Source organism: Triticum dicoccoides, chromosome 2A (genome assembly GCF_002162155.2).
Source record: "Triticum dicoccoides isolate Atlit2015 ecotype Zavitan chromosome 2A, WEW_v2.0, whole genome shotgun sequence".
In the NCBI taxonomy this organism is placed as follows: domain Eukaryota; kingdom Viridiplantae; phylum Streptophyta; class Magnoliopsida; order Poales; family Poaceae; genus Triticum; species Triticum dicoccoides.
Genome location: NC_041382.1, coordinates 514869708 through 514878222, shown reverse-complemented (window position 1 = coordinate 514878222; position 8515 = coordinate 514869708).

Here is an 8515-nt window from a genome sequence, read left to right as displayed (position 1 = left end):
CCACGTGGCAGGCGCTGACTGGCGGCGGACGGCGGCGCGATTACGTCCGGTCCGGGACGGGCATGTCCAGCGCGCGGAGGGGAATTTTTAGGGTTTCGGAACCCGAGATTTGGACGGGGTGCACATATATATAGGTAGAGGGAGCTAGCAGAGTCCAAATGAGGTGCAGTTTTCGGCCACACGATCGTGATCGAACGACCGAGATGATGGAGGGGGGTTTAGGTGGGTTTTGGGCCAGTTTGGAGGGGTGTTGGGCTGCAACACACACGAGGCCTTTTCGGTCCCTCAGTTCACCGTTGGAGTATCAAACGAAGTCCAAATGACATGAAACTTGACAGGCGGTCTACCGGTAGTAAACCAAGGCCGCATGACAAGTCTCGGTCCACTCTGAAAACGTTTTAACACCCGCACAACGGGGAAAACGGGAGACATAGGAGCGCCGGATTGCAAAACGGACAACGGGGAAAATGCTCGGATGCATGAGACGAACATGTATGCAAAAGAAATGCACATGATGACATGATATGCAATGCATGACATGCAAGCAAATGATAAGGCAACAACAACGAATAACTGGAGAACACCTGGCACATCGGTCTCGGGGCGTTACACTATGGTTGTGCGAATCCCTCCATTGTGGTTGTGACATCCATGGTTATGTTGAAGGGGTCCTCCTAAGTTTGGGGTAAACTCCAGAATTATACTTCCCGTGTCCATACTTCCTATTACGGTTGTCAATCTGCTACTGCTTCCCTTCAATCATGAGAGCTCTATCTACCAACTGTTGGTAGTTATTAAAAGTTGCTACCATCAATTGCATGCTCAGCTCATCATTCAGTCCTTCCAGAAACTTCTCATGTTTAGCTGCATCCATAGCAACATCATCTGGGCATAACGTGCTAGCTTGCTAAAGTCATCCACATACTGGCCAACGGTGCGTCCTCCTTGGCGTAAGTTGCGAAACTCACGCTTCTGCATGGCCATAGCTCCTGCTGATACACGGGCAGTGCGAAAGGCCTCCTGAAACTGGTCCCATGTAACAGTGTCGATGCGGTAGGTGACAGTATAATTCTCCCACCATGCTGATGCGGGTCCATCAAGCTGATGTGAGGCAAAACGCACTCTTTCCGCATCTGTGCATCCTGGAGTGGTCAACTCCCTTCCAATCTTGCGGAGCCAATCATCAGCGACTATCGGCTCGGTGCTACTGGAGAACACCGGCGGATTCAGCCTTAGAAAACGAGCTAAGTGATCAACAGGTGGTGGTGGTGGGTTGTTGTTATTGTTGTTGTTCCCCTGATTCTAATTCTGGACTAGAATCTGCATCAAAGCATTCTGCTGCTGGATCAACTGGGTGAGCTCCGATGGGAAAGCAAATCCATTGTCGCCTTTCGGAGGCATCTGATGGGTTTAGAAAAGATGAGAAAACAGAGTAGAATGGGGTCTAGGGGGAAAACACTACCCATATGCACATGAGACAAACACAATCATATCACTTCAATCAATTCAAACAAGGGCATACAATCGATCTAATTATCGTTACAAAAGTGCTCGGACTATACTATATACATGGGGGAATACTACTACTGTTATGGTGGTCGACTAGAAAAATTGCTCGGTAGAAGACTCCATAATATCTGCTCCAGCTTCATCAACAAAGTCATCATCGCTATCGTCAGGGTCCGAGTCAGTGTCGTCGATGATGATGTAGTTCTTTGGGAAAGTGGAATCGTCATCTTCTCTTCCTGGCGCGGGGTCTCCCATGAATACTCCCACCTTCCTTGTCAGGTCATCATTCGTCTCCACTAGTACAATGATTTCCTCCTCAAAATCTTCGCGAGTAGCCTTGAGTTCCTCTTCAAGCTCGGTGATCCTTGTCATTGCCTTCTTCGGATCTGTCATGCCTGCGCACATCTGGTTCTCCTGGTGATGAATGTGCTGGTTTATCTCCTCGATGAAAGCTGCAATAGACCTATCCTTCCTGGTGCTGATCATCTCCCATTGATCATCTCGGCGCCCACAAATCTGGTAAATAGTATCCTTGAGATCCTTGTGGTAAACTTCTCCAATGCATCCCATGGTGATGTGGGCTGCCATGCTCTTGCCTAGTGTCGGAGTAATGGGCCACGAGTAGGTCAACCCGAGCCCCATAACCTTTCAAGACATCGGGGCAGGCTGCGCCCCTCAAGACCCTAGGACGAAGAGCCGCCTTCAAGAAGCCAATGGCAAGATGGCCAACTAACCACTCACGGCCGAGTCCCAGAGAAGACTTCGGGGAACACCGACACCCGACTGGCGACTTCCAGAGAAGCCAGCTTTGGGGAGTCGGCCTGCGACTCCAACACCCCCTCGACCTCATCAAGTGGGACGGGGCAGGGGAGTTGCAACGATGAAGCCCGCCCCTGCCCCTTACCAAGGGCAGGCATGGCCACAACACGCCGTACCCCGGAAGATCCCCGTGCGGCGTGGCACTGTTGCCATGCCGGCCCTGACATCAGCACCGCAGGGCCGAATCCTGCACCCACGACGGCTTGTCTGTACGGCCTAGAGGCAGCGGACTCCACCAGTCAGTGAGACCCCAGGAGACGGCAAGAGGACCACCAGTCGAACCCATCGGGATTCGGCCCCTGGGAGTCGGGCGAGCCCTCCCCCGGGGCCCACGCACCATTAATCAAGATGTGATGGGGAGTGGCAATAGTGATCGCCCGCCAGGCGGCGAGGCTGTTGCCACGACCTCATGATCAAGCCCGCGTCATCAGAAGCACGGCTACAGTAATCAGCACCCGGCAAGACCCGCCCGCGGCGGACGCGGCCTGTCGGCTTCATACCAGGCCAGTCAGCGGGGCCCGCCAGCCGGCGGGCCCCAGCGGTCGGCAGAGAAGACAGAGGTCAGAGGCACTGACGGCTGGGCCCGCGTCCAGCCGGATTACCCTTGTACCCCGGGGGGTAGGCCTATATAAACCCCCCAGGGCACCCATGCAAAGGGTGGGAACCCATTAGCTCTAGACCAGATCATATAGAAGGGAGAGAGCTAGCCTTGCCCTCTCCTACCTCCTAGAAACCGCTCAAGGAGCAACCGTGTAAACACTTTGCCATAGTGATCATGCGGAGACCCCGCAGAGCAGCAGTAGGGGTATTATCTCCTCGGAGAGCCCTGAAGCTGGGTAAGCTTCGCCGTCGTGCATGTTTTCGCCTCATCCCGTTTCCAGGCACCGGCGATGTTCTACTCGCCCCCACCATGATAAGCCATCCTTTGGCATATGTCGCACCAAACCCCCGACACCTAGACTCCAGGTGGGTGCATCAAAGGAAAACTCTATGGACTCAGTGACTGGCATGAACGTCCTTCCTGGAACTTGAACTCGGATCATCCAATGCTCCTCTTCTAGCAAAGTGGCATTGTAGGTCCCGGTGAAGCTTGGTATTCTGATGTTCAGGTACCTAGTGACTTCCTTCAAGTGTCTTCCAAAGGGTGTGTCTTCATCCGGTTGTGCAAACTTGTTCCTCACATCCACCATCCTAAAGAGTTGAAAATGGAGAGGAGTCAGAAATGAGAAGAGAGCAGTGATCTAGGGTTTTAGCTTAGTGGTCGTGTCCTACAGTCAGCATGTGCTCTGATACCATCCTGTAGTGACGAGACCTCAAGTAGACCGATCTCTATGCATCAGTGTCATCCCTGGATCGGTAATGCTGACACGCATAGTACTTGAGGATTTATAACAGAGTAGCAATCACACACTTATTACATCGAATGTCTCAAAAGAGAACTTAAAACAATAAATATGGCTTAAGGCCATCTAAATTGATAACAACGGAAGGCTTGGGAGATAAAGTGAGTCCATCAACTCCAACGGCATCACTGAGTGAAAGACAACGACCTATGGCTCCTTACTCATCGTCTGAAAAGTCTGCAACATGAACGTTGCAGCCCGAAACGGGTCAGCACATGGAATATTGATGAGGACATCTCTTCTACTGTCACACGCGCCGCAACTCCTACATCAGTTATTCCACTTGGTCCTATTACTAGAGCGCAGATGAGACAAATTAATGGCCAGGTATTATCGCTCCTTCGTACATATGATTTAACTAATGAGAATATAATATTACACTCATGTTTGGATTTGCTTGTACTTAGGAATAAAGGAAAGATTAAAGATGAAGACAATATGGGTTCGGATCAAATGGAGCAACGCTCTTGCATGCATGTCACACGTCCTATCCACCAGCATGTCACGTACGCATGCATGAAGTGCACCAAGACAAGAGACTTGGATTAATGGGCCAACATTACCACGTGGGTGGGCCCTAGAGCTTTTGGCCACGCCGCCAGGTGCCTGCCGCATAGTTCACGAAGACCAGCCACATACGGCCTCGAGTAGTCCAATTTGTGGACAACAGATACCGCCTTCGAACGGAAGCAACAGTTAATAAATAGCTAGTATAGTTTAGGGTTTAGACTCGGGTTTTATTGTATTGTCTAGCCATTGCTACAATTCGCATCTACGAGACATCTAGGACTACCGCCTTGTCAGATCCATAGTGGAACCCCAACTTTTCATCTAGTTCGTGTACTCAATTTATCATCTGCAATTTTAGTTGCAATTCACCTTTGTTCTTGCTAGTTCTTCGGTTGCTTGCAAGAACTCAAACCTCATTGTTCAGGTTGATCATGCCTACGGTAAGGTCAATAACCATCGGAGATTGGTTTAGCGATTGTCGAGGCGTATCATCGGGTACGGTATAGCCGGATTGTCAAGGTCAAAATCCACCAAATTGATATTTATCCCCACTCTCATTGAAAGATCGAGCCGCAGTCACATCAAATATGCTAGCAAAGTAACATAAGAGAAATATGAACAAAATAATTGCTATCACTACATGCATATATGGCTGGTGGAGGCTGTAAGATTAATATGTTTTTGCGAAAAGCCAAATTTTCCCTACAACAAAGGAATAAATTTATTTAACTATCATGGTAGTTGTTAAACATTGAGAAGGTTCCTCCAACTCAATCCCAATTAAACATCATCATTAAACCCAATCAATTTAAATTAAGAGTGATGAGATCAATCATGATAATCCAAGAACCAGATACTCAAGATGTCCATAACCAGGGACACGGCTAAACATGATTAGTTTATACACTCTGCAGAGGTTTGCACACTTTTCCCCACAAGACCCGAATACATCCATGGTCGAAGATTCGAGACACAGTCTTTCTGAAGCATTAACTCTCTACTCTGGGTAGACAATACTACCTACAACCCACTACATCTGCAAGTCTACCTCTTCAAGAGCTTCACGCAACTTACTCAACTATGATAGAGCCCATAATAGCTTGTGGCTGCACACAGAAGTTTCTAGCATGAATAATCTTATGATCCCTTTGAGCCTGGGTGGTGGGTCGTAGGATGATCACACGGGTCCTCCGGGATATCCTAGGACAACACTGGGTACTCCAGGTGTCCACAAGCAATCCAGCCAGATGTGTATTTAAGTTGCCACCTTAAGTTTAACCATTAGTTAACAAACTCACATCTGTCATGAATACTCTCAAACCCAATCCACGTCTACAAGCATAGCATAGCAATATAAGCAACGTAGAAGTAACTCCCAAGGTTTGAAAATAAACAGGTACATAGGTACTACCTCAACTACTTCCCCAAACCCAAAATTTAATTAGATCCTAATCATGCGAGTGTTTGAGGATTGAATCTAATGCAATAAAACTGGGTAGTAAAGAGGTATGATCAAAGTGTTACTTGCCTTGCTAATGATCCGCAAAACCTAGAGACTCATAGTAGCACGCTTGGCACTCCAGGTACTCTATTGCGAACAAACAAGCATACAATAAGCAATCAACTAGAAGCACAGGTAAATCTCAAATAAAAGATCTAACCAGAAATTTCAACTTAAGAACTCCGGTTTGCAAAAAGAATCAAACCAAACGAAGCAACGAAACTCAAACTGCGAAAGAAACAAGATCCGTTTACTAATCTGGACTAAAGTCAAATTTTATAGTAGCAAAATCTTGTTTCAGTTGGTTAAAAAGAAAGAGGGCTTCGAGACGAAGATCTAGGCGCTTGAATCTCCTAATTCCCGTAAACGAGCAAAAAGATAAACGAAAACGAAAATTAGATCGGAAAACGCGATCGAAAATTATCGTGAAGAACCCGAGAAAAAGAAAAACTGACGAACAGGCTGACAAACGAATGTTCGCTGTCTGTGACTAACGGGCGAACGACGTTCGTTTAAACGAGTGAACGGACGAACGTCCGCAAAATAAATAAACCGAGGGAAAAACCGATCTAACGAGTTAAACTGGAATAATAAAAAAACTGGGATTTAACCGAAGAAAACCAACCGGTCAACGGTGACGAGATCTGGCGGGCGGCGACGGCGGCTCCGGCGGCTCTGGCGATGGCGGGAGGCAGTGGCGGCGGATTATAAGGAGGGGCCTAGGGAGGAGTCCGGGCCGGATACGGCCCGTAGGTCGGTTCCCTTTTTTTTAAATAATTCCTCTCAGAAAAACGATTAAAAGAAATACTAAACAGACTCCAAAAATCCTGAAATGAATTTTCCCTGTCCTCTAACACTCTACCGGACAAGGTGAACATTTATTTCGGCCTCTAATGCAATTTTGAAAAACACATATTTTTCCTAATTCAAATAAAATAGCGATAACAACTCCGAATAAAATCTTATTTGATTTTAATATTAAATATCTAATATTTCTTTATTTTCGGGAAGTCATTTTATCCCCTCTTTTTTTTTTTCGTAAAAGAAATATTTGAAGAGAAAATAATTAAAATCAAACGATCCTCTTTTCAAAATTTGAGAAAACTCAAATATAAAAATAACGAAATCCCCAACTCTCTTCGTGGGTCCTTGAGTTTCGTAGAATTTCTAGGATCAAACCAAAATCCAATAAAATTTGATATGCAATGATGATCTAATGCATAACATTCCAAATTGGAAATTTGGGATGTTACATTGAGCGTCGCGGATGAAGATAGGCAAGTCTGTGCCGACAGGCAGCAGCTCGCCGCACAACATGATCGATGGTGCGCCGCAGAGCAAGCTAGGCGCGTCCACGCCGATAGGCCGAGGCTCGCCGCACGGCAAGACCGTTGGAGCGCCGTAGAGTGAGAGGCGCAGCGCGCCGCACAGCAAGAGCGGATCCATCAGCGCTTCCCTGCTGTCGACACGGTGTCGCAGCTGGGTAGACGTCCGGTCAGTACCCCCATTCCTCGCCAGGAGTGGGTAGAGGCCCTCAGCACCGTACTTGCACCAGAGGCCAGCGGCGCCGTATTTGCACCGGATGCCCGCCACGCCGTTCTCATGGGTGCCGCCGTTCGCCTTGTCCGCGGCCCACTGGATGCCAACGTGCTGGTCCGTTGGCTCGACCGCCTCCTTGGACCAGGTGTCCACCTGGGCGCAGTAGAGGGACATGGCCGTTGCATCCTGAGCTGGTGATCTCGGATGAAATAGCCAACTTGGAGCCCGAGATCGCGCTCCAGATGTACCGCGAGGGTGTCGACCGCTTGGACGAACGCCTGCACGAGTTCAGGCAGAGCCAAGAGCTACCGTAGGCAAGGGCTGCTGGTCATGGTCTCATGGACGCATTTAATTTTGAAAAGTCGTTTCAACGTGGATAGCTATGTATTCACAGCAATCATAGTATGGTTCTGTTTATTGCTTTGTTTCAATGTGTGTACTCTGTTTTCCATTCTTATATGTTCTGTTTCAATGCGTCTATATACGCTTTCCATTCTGTATATGTGGATGATAACAGCTAGATTCAAATTAGTATACAAAAACAAATAGAAAATGGAATTCATAATATATATATATATATATTGTTCATTAGTTCATCATAGAATATATATATATATATATATATATATATATATATATATATATAATATCATCACATATACGTGATGATACTTAACTACTAGGTACAATGCATAAAATTGAACACGGACAATACTAAAACAAATAATCCCTTCTGGGGCGTATTTCGGCAGCCCCTCGCGAGCAGCTCCCTAGTGCATGGCGTCTTCCCAGTGCGGAGGCAGTACTCCGCCTCCTCCGCCTCGCAGCATTTGATGTACCGATCTGCCTCTTGCTGGCGGACGCGCATGGCCGATCTTGCCATTTCGTTGGGCGCCCATCAGAGCTCCTCGTCGGTGGTACGCTGGAGCTTATCGGCCCACCTCCACGCAGCGATGAGGCACCTAGCGCCTATGACATTCCTCACGAAGTACCCGCCTTCGTACACCTCCTCGGTACGACGACGCGCCCACCCCCAAAGCTCCGCTGCCTCCTTTTTCCAGACGGCATCACGGGCTTCACAGGCCACCTGGTACCTGGCTTCCTCCTCCGCCATCTCCTTCGCCACTTGCCTGGCTATCTCAGTCGGTGGCAACGACTTCCATAGACAAAGATTGTACTGGCCGCAAAACCAATCCAAAGTTGGGGGTCCTTGTTGCTTCTAATCGAGTGAGCA